Source organism: Acanthochromis polyacanthus, chromosome 1, assembly GCF_021347895.1.
Source record: "Acanthochromis polyacanthus isolate Apoly-LR-REF ecotype Palm Island chromosome 1, KAUST_Apoly_ChrSc, whole genome shotgun sequence".
Classification (NCBI taxonomy): Eukaryota; Metazoa; Chordata; class Actinopteri; family Pomacentridae; genus Acanthochromis; species Acanthochromis polyacanthus.
The window spans coordinates 55,694,599-55,713,773 of NC_067113.1; the positions used below are offsets into that span (position 1 = coordinate 55,694,599).

The 19,175-nt window shown below is 40.4% G+C and overlaps 1 long non-coding RNA gene across 1 annotated transcript in view; it reads right to left on the reverse strand.

Annotated features, from left to right (window-relative positions):
• LOC127536705 (uncharacterized) overlaps nt 1–18,009 on the reverse strand; it is a 33,834-nt gene extending 15,825 nt beyond the window's left edge. The window contains exon 1 of the long non-coding RNA XR_007945827.1: nt 17,914–18,009. This is a non-coding gene — a long non-coding RNA (uncharacterized LOC127536705). The remainder of the gene's footprint in view (nt 1–17,913) is intronic.
• Nucleotides 18,010–19,175: the final 1,166 nt, after the last annotated feature.

Genomic DNA, 19,175 nt, shown 5'->3' on the forward strand with positions numbered 1-19,175 from the left:
GAGGAGAGGAGAGGATAGAGGGAGGATAGAGAATGAAGAGAGGAAGGATGGAGGAGAGGCAGGGAGAAGAGGGGAGGGTAGAGGGAGGGTTTAGTGGAGGGAGGAAGGGGAGAAGAAGGATGGATGGAGGACGATAGAGGGAGGATGCAGAATGAAGGGAGGGAGGTTGGAGGGAAGAGATGCGGGGAAAAGAGGGGAGGATGGAGGGATGATGGAGAGGATGACAGAAAGAGGATGAAAGGAAGATCGAGTGAGGACTGGATAGAAGGAGGATAGATGGATGGTGGACGGAAGGAAAGGAGGACAGAAGAAAGGGTGGATGGAGGGAGGATAGACAATATAGGTAGGAAAGATGGAGGAGAGGCAGAGCAAAGAGGGAAGGATAGAGGGAACATTGATGGAGAGAGGAAGGATGAAGGGAGGAGAGGCAGAGCAAAGAGGGAAGGAGAGAAGGTTGATGGAGGGTGGATGAATGGAGGATAGAGGGAAAAGGATGGAGGATAGAGGGGGCAGAGAATGGATGGAGGAGAGGACTGAGGCAGGAGAAGATGGAAAGAGGAGAGGATGGAAGGAGGATGGATGGATGCAGGAGAGGCAGGACAAATATCTGAAGTTTGGTACCTGAAATGTGTAATTTTCTCTTTCTGTTTTTACTCCTCTAAAGAAATGCCTTCTTGCAAAGTGAGCATTTTTAAACAGTTTACCAGTTTAACCGATTTTCCGTGTTTCGGTAAACTATAGACAACTAGTAAAATCACAGAATTAAATATTCGTTTACACCAAACAGGAATAACATTATGACCATGACAGGTGAAGTGAACAATACTGATTATAAGTAAAATAATTTTACAAATATTGGCCATTATTTTTAGCATTTTACATTTTGAAATAGTCCACCGTTTTTTCTCAAATATATATATATTTTTTCAGTGTACATGTCCAGAGGATATGAAGGGCATAGGCGTTTATATCAACAGACCTATAGTAATATTAAATAACAAAAATGTCATGCTGCTTAAACTTTGTTCTTTTTAGCAGTCCCTACACAAGACCGGCTTACAAATTGAAAGCTATGCTCAAGTTTTTTTCTTCAGTGTCATCTCTACATTACATATTGTTGTACTGTACTGTGAAAAACTTTAGTCACTTAAGATTTGCATTCATCAGTCAGTATCACCAGCGAGGCGTCTCATCAGTCACAATCTTTAAACATACAGCCGGAGTCATAAAAACCAGTGTCAGTCCTGCAGCAGATGGCGTGGCCTCAACAGAGTCCTGATCTGAACCTTATGAGTCACACTGAGATTATATGAAGACACACAAGTGAATGAAGTTCTGCAGGAGGCCTGGATCAACCTGCCCACCTTGAAAAACTATGTGCGAGTAAATCTGTAAATATTGATTCTCACTTTACTTTCAGGGCCAAAAACTTCTGCACAGTTCCTTACTAGTGACAACATGCATGCAAATACACACCAACTATGGAACCAACTTTGGTTTCAAAGCCTGTGAGGCCACAAAATAGCGACACCACTGAATCCAAGTCAACATTTCCAGAATAAATTGTAGCAGCTAAATTTTTGAAGCGCTTTTATACAAGCAAACAACCTACAAAAAAGTTCTGAATTTGTTTCCACGCTTGTTTCCTATCCGCAGTTTAGTCCAATTCAGCCAAAAATGGTACTGAATTGTTGCTCCATGACTGTTGGTCACAGCTGAGTCACTAATTGCTTTGAGGTTGCATCAAAGACAGCAGAATTTTTTTGTTTTTTACAGATTCTGTTTAGAGTAAACAGTTTGTTTTTGGAGATTTTTTTAAAATTAGACATGTACAATAAAATGATTTCAGTGAGATATTGTGATTTCAAACTTAGATTTGGTTCATTTTCCTGACAAAACCAAAAACACACAAAACATTCAAGCCGAGTCGAAACTCTGACTACTAACTCTATTCTTACAGTTTCTTGCTCTGGTAAATGGTGTCATTTTAATATATATTTTTAAAATTATATTTTAAGATAAAATGCCTCTCAAACTTGTTGGCTGCTTTTAGAGTGTATAACAATGCCAGATTAGAGACACTGACAATGACAATAAAACAACACAATGTTTAAAATATGTAAACAACAATCAATAAAATGAAATTGAATAAAGACCAGAGATGAAAATAGATTAAGTAAAACAGATTACAGTTAAGAACTAAAGCGATAGCATCCGACCATGACATTATTCCAACAAGAAAAGCACTTAGAGGCTGTTCATTCTCCCGTATGGAATAGTCAGAAATGCAGAATTTTTTTTAAGTGCATCATTTGTTTATTAATTTTTGATGATCAGAAATGACCAGGGAAGGTCATTTCTGACCTTCCATAAAAAATTTCATTCAAATCCGTCATTCCACTTTTGAGTAACGTTGCTAACAGATAGACAGACAGACAGACGGACAAACGTACAACGATCGTCACATAATTCTGCCGTTCTTTGGCAGAGTAATTAAAGATTAGACTAGGATCAAGAGGCAACATTTTCCAGGTTCAGTGTTCAGTTAAAGGGCAGAAAAGTTGATATTTATTTAATGTGATACTTCAGGAGCATTGAAAAGAAATGCAGTGGGGGAGTTCAGTGATCTGACTGTCACATAATACAGAGTAAAAATACTTTACATAGGAGCAACATTTTCTAAATTTTTGCAGCTAGCGTAACATTAAATTGACCTGAGGAGCTCTGCTTGGAGTAGTGTTGGACCCGAATATCCCGAATATTCGGATATTAATTTTGGTATCCGAATATTCGCCAGTTTAGTCAGGTTTGCCCCAAAAGTTGTTGAATTTTCCTCATGTGATTGTTGGTCACAGCTGAGTCACTAATGGCTTCAAGGTTGCATGAAAGACTGCAGAATTTTTTGTTTTTTACACATTCTGTTTAGAGCAAACTGTTTGTTTTTGGGTGATTTTTTTTTTAAATGACACATGTAGAATAAAGCGATATCAGTACAATTTTGTGATTTCAAGTTTAGATTTGGTTCATTTTCCCGACGAAACTAAAACACACACGAAACATTCAAGCAAAAGTTGAAACTCTAACAGCTAATTCTGTTTTTACAGTTTCCTGCTCTGATAAATGGTGTCATTTTAATATTTTTGTAATGTTTTTTAAAGATAAAATACCTCACACACCCGCTGGCTGGTTTTGGAGTTCTCAGGGTTAAACCCAGAGGATTGTCACCGTCTAAAAAGTAAAAAAAAAAAAAAAGAAACAGCGCCATGATTTGTTTTAAGCCCCAGCAGTCAATCATTACAAAAAAAACCCACACTTTTTAAAGCTAATACGAATCATCTCATCACACACACAAAAACACTTCCACCAGCTCCTCTCCCCCCCTCTAGTTTAAGAGAAGTTTAGACAAAGTTCCCTCCTTTTTTCCAACCACTTGGAGGCTTGTGTCTTGCAGAGAAGAGCCCGTCACAAAGCTAATCTGGGAGATGGCGAAGAGGGGACGTGGTGTTTGACAGGGGCTCGCTTCCTCCATAAGCCCGCCATTAACACTAATCCTGGCAGGGTGACGAGCAGAGGAGGGGCGGCAGGACGCGACAGGCTGTAAATATCAATAACAAATAGGAAGATGTGCTGGCATTAGCCTCCCAGCGCCACACCCTCACCCCGGCCCAGTTTGGCCCCTTTATCCTTTATCTTGCAGGGATTGAGCTGAAGTTAATCTCCACCCGCCGCTATGACAGTCAATTAGCAGAGAAGAATGTATCTGGACTGGAGTCGCATGAACGTATGTGTGTCTGTGTGTGTGTGTGTGTGTGTGTGTGTGAGTGAGTGTGTGTCGGTGAGTTTTTTGGGGGGCCGTGCGTTGTGTTGTGTTGTGTGTCTGCAGGGAGATGTTCCACAATGACAACTAGCTCTCATGCCGCCCCCCTGGAGAGCAGATGGGAGACGAAGGCTGCCAGTGAGACAGAGAAGAAAAAAAAGAGAGCGTGCGAGTGTGTGTGCGTGTCAGTCATGCATATGCACGCACACATGCATGATGGCACTCGTGTGTGTTGTGTTGTGTGTGTGTGTGTGTGTGTGTGTGTGTGTGTGTGTGTGTGTGTGTGTGTGTGTGTGTGTGTGTGTGGCGGTTTTTCTGTGCATTCGGTGCAACAGTGTCCTCCCATAGTTCCACAGTTGTACAGTTCCTACGGACACAGTCTGGCCAGTTGATGGTGGTTTTCTTGCCTTGTTCTAACGTGGACGTCACAATTATGCATATTTGTTTTCAAAAGTTTGAGTAAAGCCGGTTAAATCAGTGCAAAATGATTGATTACTTAGTGGTCAGTGGATGAGATTTAGTTGCTTTGTTATAATGTGGACTAAAAATAGCGAGAAGCATCACAATTATACACATTCCTTATAAAGCTTGTGTAAAATCAGTTAAATCAGTGAAAATTCTCGCTAAATGATTGATTGGTTAGTGGTGAATTACGATGTAGACTCAAAAAAAAAAGTGCAAAAACCTCACAATTCTACAAATTTTTCTGTAAAACTAGTTAAATCAGTGCAAATCCCAACAAATCTACTCTTCAGTGGTCTGTGGATGAGATTTTCCTGCTTTGTTATAATTTGGGCTATAAAAGCCGAAAGACAACATATATTTACACATTTTGCTTAAACAATTTGGGCCAAACAGTGCAATCAGTGCAAGTCCCACTAAATGATCAAGATATATCAGTTTCATTCTAATGTGGATTAAAAAAAACAAATGAAACAAAAAAACCCATCACAGTTAAACCCATTTGCTTTCAAAAGTTTGGGTAAAACGAATAAAATCTGTGAAAAATCCCACTAAATGATTGATCATTTAGTGGCCAGTTGATGAGATTTCCCTGCCTTGTTACAATGCAGATTCAAAAAAGCCCTAAAACATCATATTTTTACACATTTTCCTGATAAAGTTTGGAGAAAACTAATTAAATTAGGGGAAAAAAATCCCACGAAACGATTGACTATTTAGTGGTCAGCTGATGAGAGTTACCCACTTTGTTATAATGTGGATTCAAAAAAAGAAGAAAACGTCACGATTACACACATTTTTCTTATAAAGTTTGAGTAAAACCAGTTAAATCAGCGCAAAATCCCACTGAATGATTAGTTATTTGCTAAGTTGATTGTTAGTCATATTTTATGCAAGAAATCCATCCACTTGGTGGTAATTCAGTCGAATGCTTCCCACCAAACAGTTAAACAAGCTGCTCCTCGAAGCTACCAGACTGAGATAAGTTGCAATTTTTTCTTTTTTTTGTGCCACACTTTTGAGGTAATATCACGATCAATAGCAGCCGAGTGAATGATCTAACAGCAACAGATGGACGGTGTCGCTGTCTGTGTTTCTCATTATTTTGCGGTTAAGTTTGCCAACAGGGCAAAGTCTTTGCATGGAGATATGAGAGCAGAAGAAAATGTGTTTGGTAATCGAACGATTATTTTGCTGACAAGTCAATCATTCGGTTTATAAAAAATGTAAAATGCCAACTTCAGATGTCTTGTTTTGTGGGGCATATAGTCACAACCAACAGAAGTCCAGGCTACTAACATATAAAATAAGGAAAAACAGAAAATTCTCATCGTTAAGGACTAAAATCAACAGCGGTTCTGTGTTTTTGCTTTAAGAAAAGCACATAAATTAGTATTAACCATACGAACCCCCAAAACTGCTTTAAAAAAACACCAAAATTACACAATTTATCAGAGCTAGAAACTGTAAAAACAGAGATAATTGATGGATTTACAGATTTTTGATTGCCCTTGAACTGATCAGCGCAGGGACGTTCCAATATGTTAGAAAACTACCAGATCTAAGCATAAAATTGTGATAATTCATCTAAGTCACATTATTCCACGTCTCTTTTTTTAAATGTCAAAATACTCCTTTTATCAGAGCAAGAAACTGTACAAACATGAAGAATTGTCAGAATTTCAATTCTGTATGGGATGTATCGTGCAACTTTTGTCATGAAAAATTTCAAATTCTAAGCTTAATAATGTTATATTTTGAAAAAAATCACATTATTCTACATGTCTCTTTTTTGTCAAATTAATTACCAAAACAGACCACTTATCAGAGCAAAAAAACATTAAAAAAATCATTTTTCAACTTTGGTTTGACTGTATCACATACAACTTTCGGTTTCGTTGGGAAAATTAACCAAATCTAAGCTTAAAATTTCATCAGAATTATGTTCGACATGTCTCACTTGAAAATCTGCCAAAAAGAAACCCTCTGCCATAATCAGATTCTGTAAAAAACAAAAAATTCTGCAGTCTTCCTTGCAACTGGGAAGTCATTTGTGTCTAAGGTGCTACCAATGCTATTGTAAGAAAAATTCCAGGAACATTTGGCAAAAACTGGACTGAACTGCAGGCTGTGTTTACACAGAGCAAAGAGACAAATATGGAAAGGAATTAAAAACGTAAACAGTTAAATATCTATAGCATATGGAGTCAATTTTCCAGTATTTGTAACAGCTGTGGGCACTTGGAACAATGTTGTACATGTTGATTCCAGGTTATTTTTTATTTAATTTTTTTCAAGATAAGCAACCAAAGAAAGATGACTTACTTGTTTTTTTTCATGATTAATGGCATTTTGAGTGTTCAGGAGACATTTATGAGTTCTTTCTGCTTCTAGTCATGTTTGATCTGTTTCCATAGAGGTGCAGGACTTTATACTGCAGTGAAAAATGAGCGTACAGTGAGGTAAAATGTGACAGTTACTTAATTCTTTTCAATTTTGTCATGTTTTTTAGCCCTAAAAGTGAGTTAAACTGTGACAGAAGCAAAGAAATGCAAAGAAACACCAGGAAACTGCTTGAAGCTCGAAATAGTTCATATTTTGAATTGGGCCAATTAGGTTCAAACTTTTAAACAACACTTAAATTCTGCTGTATTTAAGTTCTCATCCAGCTAAACACATCTTCATCTAACCAAGGTTGACATCTATCAAATCCGATCGTCTCACCATCGAATTTGAAATGCAATAATATAAAAGAAAGAGAGATTTCTGGGAAAATAACAGAGCCACAAGCATCATTAGAAGTGTGTTTACCTTTCAGGGTGCTGGTTGAACAAACAGCCGGCGGTGGAGCCCGACTCTGTCCGGACCCTGAGGGGGCGGTTAGGGCAGCCGCCCAGGTGCCCTGAACCAGAACAAGAGGCTAAACTGGGCCGCAGGATGCCCCCCGGTGCCCTGAACGCCTCTCCCAGGGCCGAGCAGTTCTGGAGTCCAGCCCAGCACGGCCCAAAAACTGAGCCTGATTCGGCCTCGGGGAGCAGGACAATGGCCAAGAATGTGTTCATATGGTAATGCAATCAACATCAAATCTAACGAGAGAGGAGCAAGCTTTTTTTCCCCACTTTATTTATGGCGCTTTTTGAAAAGTTACGAAGGCGCACGTACTCTTGTGCCTGTAAAACCCTCCTGAACCGCAAATATACTTGCAGCAGCAGCAGCAGCGAGCGCAGCAGCTGCACAAGTCTTTGGGTGAGTGCACATCTGTTAGACTGGCTTAGTGCAGCGAAACTGGCTGCTGACAGCAAATGTTTTCACTCGAGCCCACATTGTGAGTTATCATATACCTCCGCGCACGGGGAGGGTAAGAGGATGAATTCATTTGTGCTTCCTTCTCTGACATTCTCTCGGCCTCCTTCTGCTTTTCCTTTCGTGCACGCCGGCCAGCAAGTTAAATCAATTATACCTCTAGCGGTTGAAATGTTTGCGGCCATTTGAAATAAATGCTTTGCCCAGGTTTTAAGAAAAACCCTCATTTCCAGAGGGGAGAGGGCAGGTCGAGGCCACATAACTCTGACAATCTATCATCTGCCACCTAAGCGCCGCCTGTAATAGCCTCTCCTAGCTCTAATACGAGGGCTGAATGGTCGAAAGATGATAGAAAAGGCATGTTTGTCTCTCTTTTTTATGTGCGGATTGATGTGATTGATTTCAGTGTTCTTCCCTGTGAGTCTTTGTGTGTGTAGGCAGCAGATGAAAAATAGACATAATGACTGGAACAAGACGATCTGACCCTCAACCTCGCAGTCGTTTTCATTCAGAGGAAGCTTTCAGCGCAGATTACTCAGGATGCATTTGAGGGATGTGGGCGTGGTTGCCGACTGGTAGGTGTTTCTTTTTCTTTATTTATTTTTTTTGAAACCGGTCACCTGTAGGCGGCTTCGGTTTGCCATCGAGGCCAGCGACCGACCGACCGACCGACCGACCGGAATGGGTCTTTCAGGTTGCAGCGAGCGGCGCATTCGCACACACAATCCCATGTCGCAATGCCAAGTCCAAGCCAGACCCGATGCCAAGACTCTGTGTTTAGAACAAGAAAAACACTTTGTTTACGCTTTAGGGCCCTTCACTGCTCAACCAGTGAAAGAGGGAAATCAACTCATCCCTGGTTCCCTTAGCCACTGCCGTCAACAGATGAAGTCAGCATCTCACACCCAGCAGATGGGGCGCCGGGAACAGCAGCCGACTTTACCAAATGGACTTTTTTTTTCTTCTTTCGCTGCTTTCTGATCTACTAATCAATGCTCCGAGTGGAAGGTGAAGCGAAAATACCAACAACAACAAAAAAGGAAAAGAGGGTCTTTTCTTGGCGTCCGTGGCACCGAAGGGTGTTTGATATCAAGATGCCGCTTATTTTGAATTAAGGACACGCCCACCTAAAAACGCCCTCAAATCAAGATGGGAACAAACGGCTCTGGCTCGCAATCTATTTATTTATTTTTTATCATTTATCCTTTAAGTCGTCTGTTTTTTTGTCCGCATAATTCCTTTATTCTTCACACCCAAATCAAGTGCCTCTGTGCGCGGCAGATAAATAGGAATTCCAAACTCCAATGGTTCATTTGTCATGGTGTGAATTCCAAGAGTGGAATCTAGAAATAGCTCGAGTGTTTCGAGCGCGCTTGTTGCCTGGGGCTCGGTGGCATGTAGGAGGCTTTGGTGATATTTGCTTTTTGCATATTTTCTACTAGGGGGCTTTTTTGGAAGGGAGATATGCACTTTTTTTCCCATTGCAAACATTGCAAAAAAAAAAAAAAAAAAAACAGAGAAAAGATTTTTTTTTGTGTGTGTGTTCTGAGCTGCACGTTGTAGGAGGCTATGCCCATTATTTTGGTATGACATTACAGTTTTAATTGAATTGAATACAATTTATTCTTAAGAAAACTTTTAATTAAGTGCCATATGGACAGATTGTGGAGTAGTGGCCTCCATGATATTCCCTTGGGGACATTTGCTGCATAATTAAGAATATGAACTGTAATGACATGGTGAGATTTAATGGAAACTTGCAGTCTAAATAGGCGCTGTTGGAAAGCCATTATTACCCAGTCAGAGAGGGCTTTCGTGGGGTTCTCAGGGGACGGCGGACTCCCCAGAGTGGAACCCTGGGAATAGAAAACCCAAGAGGACGAGAAGGGAAGGAGGGAAGGATGCAGAGAAGGAAGGAAGTGCAGTAATTCCTCTATTCTACTCCTAACTTTGAAGGCGACTTCAGATTCTTGGAAATATGGTGGAAATATGGCAAAGCTACAGCAGCTTTTGAGCTTTTTCCTCCTTAAATATGCATTTAGGTACTCAATCAACCAATTTATTGACAGCTTTTTGTTCCTTTTTATACTTTAATCTGTATTATTGAGACATAACAGCAGCAACATAGCCAAATATTCTATTTTAAACATGCGAATTTAAACCTTTTTCAGCATCTTTGGCTTCATTTTGTGTCCTCTTGCACAATTTACTTTTAACTTAGCATGCATTTGCAGACATATTTGTATATTTTGCCATCCAGGCTGAGTTTAAGAGAGTCTGCTACATATAAGTGGCTGCTGATTGAAGATATTTTTAGATCTAAAACTTGCAATTCTGCATATAAACCTAAAACAACTACAGTTATCTACATTTTTTGTCATTATTTTTTCAGAATTTAGCTCCAATGTAAGTAGGAATGTGACTTTTCAGGTCCTGGATGGGATTTTTGGATCCTTTATCTCGATAAAAGCATCAATACTCCACTGCAATTAAAAGTTCCGCATACAAGTATGTGAGCAAAATCACTTAAGTTCACATTTTAGATATCTAAAGTCTTGAGCAGAAAGTTAAAGAAAATGGTCCCTGTCAGTGTTTTCTTATATATATATGATGTTTTGCATTAATACAACTGTGGAATTATTGGGTTCACTGTGTTTTTATTGCTGTACATGATAAAGATTGGACTGATTTCTATTATTTTATGGTGTAATCTGCAGTAATGCATCATATTCCATGAGATGTTTCTCATGCATCTCTCAACAAAATCTACTTTTCACAAGCTCAGCTTTGCATTTTCCCGCTAATCCAAGAAGCTTATAACAGTAACAGTATATTTAGGTTAAGAAGCAGGAGAATTTTCCTCAAAAACTCACCAAATTTGGGATTTTCTCTGGACAGAAAGGGGGTGCAAAACTGTCATCTGAAGAGAAACTACAGCTGTGAGACAAATGTAATTGAACAAATAGCACGATATTCACCTCTGATGAGTTGAAGTTTAAAGCTGCAGAACATTGAAACCCAGGTAAAAGTATGAGAAATGTGCAGCTAAGTACAATTTTAGAGTATATGTGCTGGCTACATTCCACCAGAGATCTGTTAGAACTGAGCTGGGTGATAATTTATAAGTTTTAAACTGTCTTTTTGCACATTTCTTGGGTAACAGCATGTTGCATCTGCTGTCAGACTGGGCTAATGTTTATCTTTTGACTCTTAATATTAGAACAAAAAGGTGATGAAATTATTGCAGCATGAAAACATCGGTGGTTAAGATGCAGTCCGACATTGCTTATGGCGAAATACATATCTTAATTATCTAAACCTTTAAAAAAAAGTCTAAAACAATCAAGAGAAAGAGGAGAATGAAAAACAGAATTTGTAGAAAAGCAGTTTGATGTCCTTTTGGGCTTCACTCTGGTTCTACAGTGTCCCATTCTAAAAGGACGTCATTATCTCCTATAAGCATCTTTCTTGTTTACTGTTTGATTCTAGACAATCATCAGCAGCAGCTGCTTTTGCTTGTGCACGAAGAAAACTTGAACATTAGTCGGAATCTTCCATTGTCACTAACAAACTGCTAAAGAGGAGAGAAATGCAGCAGGACCAGACAGCAGAAGTCAAGGTAAGCCGTTCTCTGAGAATTCCTCTGTTGTTAGCGAGCAAACAAAACAAAGAAGAGGGGAACAACAAGTAAAGCAAAGATGTAAAAAGCCTGAGCGACAAAAGAAACCGAGAGGAAAGAAAAAGAGAAAGGGAGAAGAGAGAGAGATTGAGCAAAAAAAAAGTGAAAGGGGGCGTCGAGAGAGCCAAGGAGAGGGTAAATATGGAGGCCAGATAACAAGAAAACAAAGGCAAAGAGAAGGAAATCAATAAGTGTGTGTATGTGAAAAGGAGAGAGAAATGAAAGGAAGGAAAAGACACAGTTAGCCGCCCGCAGAACAGAACAAACTCATTTACAGAGCAGCGCCAGACTTGAAAACAATTATCTGCCATCTCCGTTGCCTCTGTAGAAGAGTAGCCTGTTTTGTGGGGCTCTTTGTTTTTCTCAAGGACATATTCATTATTTCAGATGAGACCCATTTGAGTCTAAATAAAGACTTTCTCTCCTCTCTGTCAGATTCGCTGGTGCTGTGATGTTGCATCTGAGGGGATGTGAAAACACGTTTGAAAAGGAGTCTGATGAAAGCACTTCTATGCCAGTAATGCATGTTCATTAAGTTTAAATTCTCTTTTATTTCCACCTCCTCTTCACATTCGAGTCCGGGTGCTAATATTTGTGTTTTTGCGGCTCGGTTGTACAAGTTTCCCTGCAAATCGGTGACATCTTTATTTTCCTTGTTTCGACGCCCACTAGAATAGTCTCCTGTCCAAACTAGGGGGGACTTTTGAAAGCAGGCCGCATCCACGTTTTGTGCGAAGCTGCTTTTTTTCTCAACACATCCAGACAAAAGACACCTCTGACAAACAGCAAACAAGGAGCCAGGAGTCTTTTATGACTCGCATTTGCAGGGAAAGTGAGGAATAATTCGCAGCCTCCTTGGGGTCAGATGGAATCAAACCGACATGGAAGCGAAGAACCGAGCGAGGCTTCGGCGTCTCACCTGCTTGGGGAGGTTTGTCTCGGAGGTTAACGCAGACAAACTTCAAATGGCCTTCAATAGTCCTGCATTCCACATTTAATTGGAAGAAGGAGCAGAAAAAAATCCACCATACAGCGCCTTCCAAAATAAACTTCTTCCACAGCCAATCACACTTGGGGTCTCCGATTCCCCGCCCTCTGGAAATGACCTATTGTTAACGCACACATGGCTGACCTCTCGCACAAAAACACACATTCAGAGTGAATGTTACTCGGCTGTAAACATGTTTTGTGCGAAGCAGGTACAGCGAGTGTTTTCACCGCTATTTAATCCCCCCTAAAAAACTGTACGAGAAACTAATGGAAACTAATGGATCGGAGTAAAATAAAAAATGAAAAAAAAGCAGAAAAGACGGCGAGAAAAAGGGCCATTCGGGGATGGAAAATAAATACAGGTATCCTTGGTAACTAGTTAAACAAATGTAATGCCACACTAGAAGGATGCTTCTTCTCACCCCCTTGTGTACTTTCATCCCTCAATAGTCTCCTTTTGCATCCTAAATTTGCGTTCTTTAATTCACACGTATTAATGCGATGTGACGTTTGCACTGTGAAAGGACAGCAGGTCTGAGAGCCCGTGTGGGAAATTTGATCTGACTGCAACGCGTGTCAAGATGAGGACAAAAGGGCAAAAAACTAAAAAAAAACAAAGCATATATAAATAACTAAACGGGAAGGCATTTTATTTGCGACTGGAATTGTATTATTTTTATGCATGAAAGCAAATATATGTTAATAAAGGTTTCATCAGGCTAAAACACAGATGCTGCTATTTCAGTTATTCCCCCCCTTATTTCCCATAATTTAGGGCATTTTGTTGTTGTTGCGGCGCTTCAGTTTTTAAAGCACGATTTAAACTCTCACGCTCTGAAATAAATAAATGTGTCTGAATCCAATCTGGATTAAAACATTATAATTGTGAGCATTTATCCCTGAAAATCCACAGCTGAATATTTTTTAAGAGGATGTGAAGCACTAGTTTTTATTTAACGCAAACACACACAGGGGGGACATCTGTGCTGAACGCTGACCAAATTCCGCGGCGACTTTACTCACAATACAATTTTGTTGGAAGTGTTAGAATTTGTTTCAAGTTGATGGCACAGCCTCCATTTTGAGTTGACTTTGATATCATTCTGCGAACAGTGAAATGTCTGGATAAGTGTTGCGTTTAGGCCAGCCATCTGTACCATCTCCAACTCCAAAGCGGTTCGAAGCAGAGCGCCCTCGAATTAGAAGGGGGAGAGAAGCGGAGGGTCGTTTTAAATGGTTCACTGCTGGCATCTACTGGACAAACTGGGAAAACCAAGAGCCGAGACGAGACCCAACGGAGCCTCACTCGGAGGCTTTCCTCCCTTCTAGCTCTTCCAAATAGATGAGCAACGCCACAGCTTCCAACGCCAGCATCATCCATACAGTAAATTACACAAATCGTGTGCTTATGCTGCAAAGAAATGCATTGAATTTGATTAAATGTAATAAAATAATGAACATTTTAGCCAAAACTTGCATTGTGATGAAGCATAGTATCAGCTTCAATTTAAAAAACAGGTGCATAAATCAGATTTGCATTTTTCTGACACTGAAAAACAAACTTTTTAAAAATGCATCATCATTTTATGTCAGCAATCTCAATACAAACGTGAATTAAACTGTAAAAGAAATCTTTCAGTCAAGTAGAAATTGTTTTTAAATCTTAAATTGCACCAAATTTGAACACAAGGTCGCTTAAAACCACACTTTGTATCAGATTCTCTTATTAAATATATATATTTTTTTCAAATAAACTGGTTTCACTCTTGCTTTTTTCAGGTGATTCACTTCATCACTATTTTCTTGGCAGGCAAAATCAAACGCCGGCCTGCTGGAAACGAAAAGGGAAAAAATTTAAAAATAAATAAATAAATAAAAGAAATTGCAACTCAAACTTTTTAATTAGCAAGCATTTCAAGTGTAAAATAGTTTCACTGGTGCAAAAGATTCCTCCGATACAACAGGAGAAATTGTTGATGCCTGCACATGCTGTGGATGAAATGTGCGTTTCTATGGATGCACGTGACGGTTAATGTTCATTTAGCACTGCATCAGCTGCTCTAAATGCTCCTCTTTGTGCGGCCCAAAGCTCGTAATATATGTAAAATATGTGTGCGGAGTTAAAATGCTGTGAAAAATTGTGTTAAAAATACGAAAAGGCCGTAAAAAAAAGGCACAATATTAGCTGTCATATAAGACGAATAATTGCTTTCCATCCCTCAGCTGATCATGTGTACCGAGCTGCCAAGTCAGCTAAAGAATTTATCACTTTGCGTCAGGTGAAAATGTCCTATTGCTTCTCCTTCTTCATTTTTATGTGTACGCTCGACTTGGGAAATCACTGTGGAACCAAAAAAAAAAACACAATCAGCGCGAGGGGAGAGGAGATCTCCTATGTGAGCGAATTACTGTCATTTTTTTTTCTCTCCGAGAACAATCCTCGTCTAATTCTCGTAATTGTTGCCTCATAATGTGTCACATTCACATCAGCATTCAGCTCCGGTCTGTTTGGAGGCGATTTGAGTTTGAGAGTTCATCTGTTACAATAAAAGGAAAACAAAGCGCCGCACTATCTGTTTCAGACGTTCTCGCTCTTTATGATGCCGCCTCTGAGGTTGTCGGAGATGCTCAGACAATGAGTCGCTTTGAGATACGTCAAGAGAATGAGATCCTGTGTCGTTGATCAGTTCTCCGAACGGGGAGGGAGGCAAGAAGCAAACTCCAGACAAAAGGGATTGTCTTGATTATTTGTCAGGAGCGTATTATGAGCGGCGATGGCTCGGAGGATAACCGTGATTGAGATTAGGCCTTGCTGAGAAGAAAAAGAAAAAAAAGAGGGGGCGAGAAGAAGAAGAAGAAGAAGAAGAGGAGAGCGAGGGAAGAAGAGTGGAGAATAGATGTGACTAGACTAGAAGAGAGCTGTTCTGTGATAACTGCCAGCCAACAGCCTGTTTGATCCTGAGGGATGGCAGAGGGATGTAAGGCGTTTGAAGCTGACAATCCCTTTGTGATGATAACACATGTTTTTCAGTGTGTGCGCTGATCCTCCCTCTCCTATTGTATTATGGGCAGCAGACGGCAGCTGCCTGGGCATTGTAGCTGCTGCCGCTAATCTGAAACAATATCTTTAGGCCCAGCGTGGTTATGAGCAGCTGTCGGCATTGTGGGAAGCGCTGCTAATCTGCTTCAGTATCTTTAGCCCCTCGTTTAGCTCTTTGATCCTCTCCCATTATGCCTCCCTTTTCCATCACAACGAGCGACTGAGCTCTGGCAAAGCTGTGCTGGAATGCTGGATGGATGGCAAGAAAAAAGAGAGGGAGAGAGAATGGAAATACACAGTGCTCCCATCAGAAGCTCGTCTGTTAACAGATGTTTCTTACTGGTTTTCCTCGTACGACTCTCTCTTTGTGCTTTTACACCTGTCAGAGGCAGGAGGAGATGGAGGAGATCATCTCAAGAATCACAGTGAGAAGGACGAAAGAAGAAGCTCCTTCCTTTAGAACTCAAACGCTTCATTCATTCAGGGTTTCACTCAGATGTTCAGATTTCCGAAGTGCTGAACGTCACTTCAGGAGCTTGCAGGCTTTTAATGCTCGACCAGAACCGTTATTTTTTTTGCAAGAACTGCCTCTGTAGAACTTGATGAGGGTGTTTTTTGGAGAAGAAAACACCAGGATAGGTACTTCTAAGAATGCCAAAACTCTACTGTACTGGACTCGATGTTGATTAGTGTTGATTTTTCTGCTTTCCAACATCGCCATCTTCAACATAAAATTCACCATATAGACCAAACTTAGTGGCTAACGTCACTTCAGCTCATGGTCTGAAGCACACTCTCTGCCTTTTCTGCCTCCTTATACAGTTTAAAAACACATAAGGTACATGGAGGATCAAGAGAAACCTTTACTGGGTGAATCAAGAGGTGTTTCACTACAGGACTGTTTCTGTAGAACTTTTTCAGGGTCATTCTCGGAAGAGGAAACACCGATTTTCAGGTAGGTGCTTCTGAGCATTCCTGAAACACTGTAGTGCTGGACTCGATGCTGATTGAAGCTGACTTTTCTGCATTCTCAAAGTTCTTTTCTAAGAGTGGTCCTCTAGTTTCTAACTTTGCCATCGTCAACATAGAATTCACCACACAGGCCAATATAACACACCTTCATCGTTCTAATTCCTACAGAGAACTTAAAGCTGCTGTCCGGAGTTTCCATTTGTTTTCAATTTATGTATCATTTTTTAACAAAGCTTAAATGTGTTAGTCTAGTTCGATATTATAATATAAAGTTAGAATAACGCGATATGAAAATTTATTCCTGAGCTCCGCCTTCCTCTCATAGACCCCCATGTTATTCCAAAAAGCGCCGGTCGCTGCCGACCAATCAAGTTCGAGCTTCAGCTTTGTCATACTGTCAATCAACGGTTACGCGCACAGCAAGCAAACCCATGCAGAGGTGGGCGAGCTACGCACTACGCAACCGCGCGCACATTTGTTTTGCTTGTGGAGGAGAGAGCATCAGGGCTCAGCAACTTCCAGAAAAGTTACCAATCCCACGGCTTGTCAGGCCAAGAGACCGCAGGACGTTTTTTGGCTCGGGGTGCTCACGTCGCTCCCCGACCACGGCCTCCATAGCCCGGCTGACGGCTTCGTTTAGATGCCGTGGTCGGGGTGCTCGCCTCGCTCCCCGACCACGGCCTCCATTGTTTTGGCCACCAGTGTTTTGGGAGACGCTGCGATTCAAACTCCGGACAGCAGCTTTAAGTTACATCAAGTAATTTGCACTCAAACAGCTACAGGATTTTTAGTTGTTTTATGATCAAAGGGAAAGGAACAAACTCAGTGGTTAACATCATTTTAGATTATCCTTATACAGTATAAAGACACAGGGATGATAAAGGGAACCTTATCTGGGTGAAACAATGGGACGTTTTTCCATTGTGGGAGATTGCAGGCATGATAAGGTCAACCAAAACCTGTAATTTTTTTGCAAGAACCACCTATGTAGAACTTTATCAGGGTCTTTTCTGGAGAAGGAAACACATTTTCCAGGTGAGCATCTCTGAAACATTGCTGTACTGGACTCAGTGCTGATTAAAGCAGAATTTTTTCTTCACTCTCAAAGTCCTTATCTTGGAATGGTCCTCTAGTTTCTACTTTTGCCATCTTCAACATAGAATTCACTATACAGGCCAAACCTTCATCGCTCCAATTGCTACATGCTCAAAAAACTGAAGTTGCATCCAGGAATTTCCACTCAAAGAGCTACAGGATTTTGAAGGTACAAACGTAGTTGTTAACATTACTTAAGCTGATAGTTTAGAACCAGTTTCAATCTTCACTGCCGCCTTATATAGTTATAGAACATCTGGATGATGAAGGGCAATCTTATCTGGGTGGATCAACAGGCCGTTTTCTACTGTGGGAGCTTGCAAGTCTTTTTTAGACAGCCAAAATCACCTATGGAGCTTACTTCAGGGTCACTTTCAGGGGAGAAAATACCTTTTCTAGGGCAGGTACTTCTAAGTGTCATTTTGAAGCTTCTGTGATGGACAAGTGCAATTACCTCCACAAGTACAAGTTTTCTCCTCTGTAACATCACCATCTTCAACATAGAATTCTCTACATATACACCCATGTAACAAACCCCAAGTGTTCATTTCCTACCTGCTCAGAAAGCTAAATTTACATCCACTTGCTGTTAGCCATTTGTCCTGTTTTTGCAGCACTCAGAGTTGAAGCTTGTCGAAGTCGTTGGATCCTACAACACAATAGAAACAGAAAGGAAGAAAGAGCCGGTTACAGGGTTGTTTTCTGGCAGAGAAAAGTCATCTAATGTTGCTTGTGCAAAGGAATGAACAAGTATACAAGACAAGTGATGTGATTTTTGTTTATTTTGGCAAAGGGAACACCTTTTGGAGAGAAAGCCGGGGTAGGTACTTCTAAGCATCCCTGAAACTGTGCCAACTTATTGCCTTCTCAAAGTCCTCATCTAGAAGCAGTCCTCTGCTCTCTAATATCACTATTTGACATAATATTAATCATGAAGGCCAACATAACAAACATACATTGTTCGTGTCAGTCGAAGCTGTCGGATCCTACCCTGCAGTAGAAACAAAGGAAAACAGGGCAGATTGCAGGGCTCTTCCTGTAAGTTTTTGTTTTCCTGCAGTGGAAAGTTGCCTCATGCCACAAGATCAAGTGTACAAAACAAATTACATGATTTTGGTGTATTTTATGATCAAGAGCAAAAGCTCAGTGGTTAACATCACTTCAGCTCATGGTTTCTTTTCTGTGTCCTAGTACAATTAAAAGACATGACAGACATGGATGATAAAGGGGAACCTTATTGAGTGAATCAATGGGAACTTGATAGCCTTTTGAAGGTGGTCAAAAACTCTCTTTTTTGGAAGAACCACCCCTGTAGAACTTTTTTGAGGGTTATTTTCGGATTTGAAAACACTTATTCCAGGGTAGGTACTTCAGAACATCTCTAAAATTGATTTTCCTGCCCTCTCAAAGTTCTTGAGGAGAAGCATTCCTTTACTCTCTAACATCACTATCTTCGCCTTAAAATTCACCACTTAGCAACAAATCTCCATTGTTCTAATTTCTATGTGCTCACCAATAACTGCTATTTATCGCTGCCGCCTTAGCGCACTTGAAGTTGATGTCAGAGTTGAAGTTGTCTGATCTTACACCACAGCAGCAAAGATGAAAAGGTCGATTAAGCGACTGTTCTTGTAATATGTTATTTTCTTGCTGGAGGAAGTCACCTAATGTGCAAAGCAAAGAACAAGTGCACAAGAAAAGCTGCATGAATTTTGGCTGTTTTATGATCGGAGGGGAAGGTACAAGACATCACTTTAGCTCATGGTTTAAATCTCTCTCTTTACCTTTTCTGCTTCTTCCTCCAGTTCAAAGACACA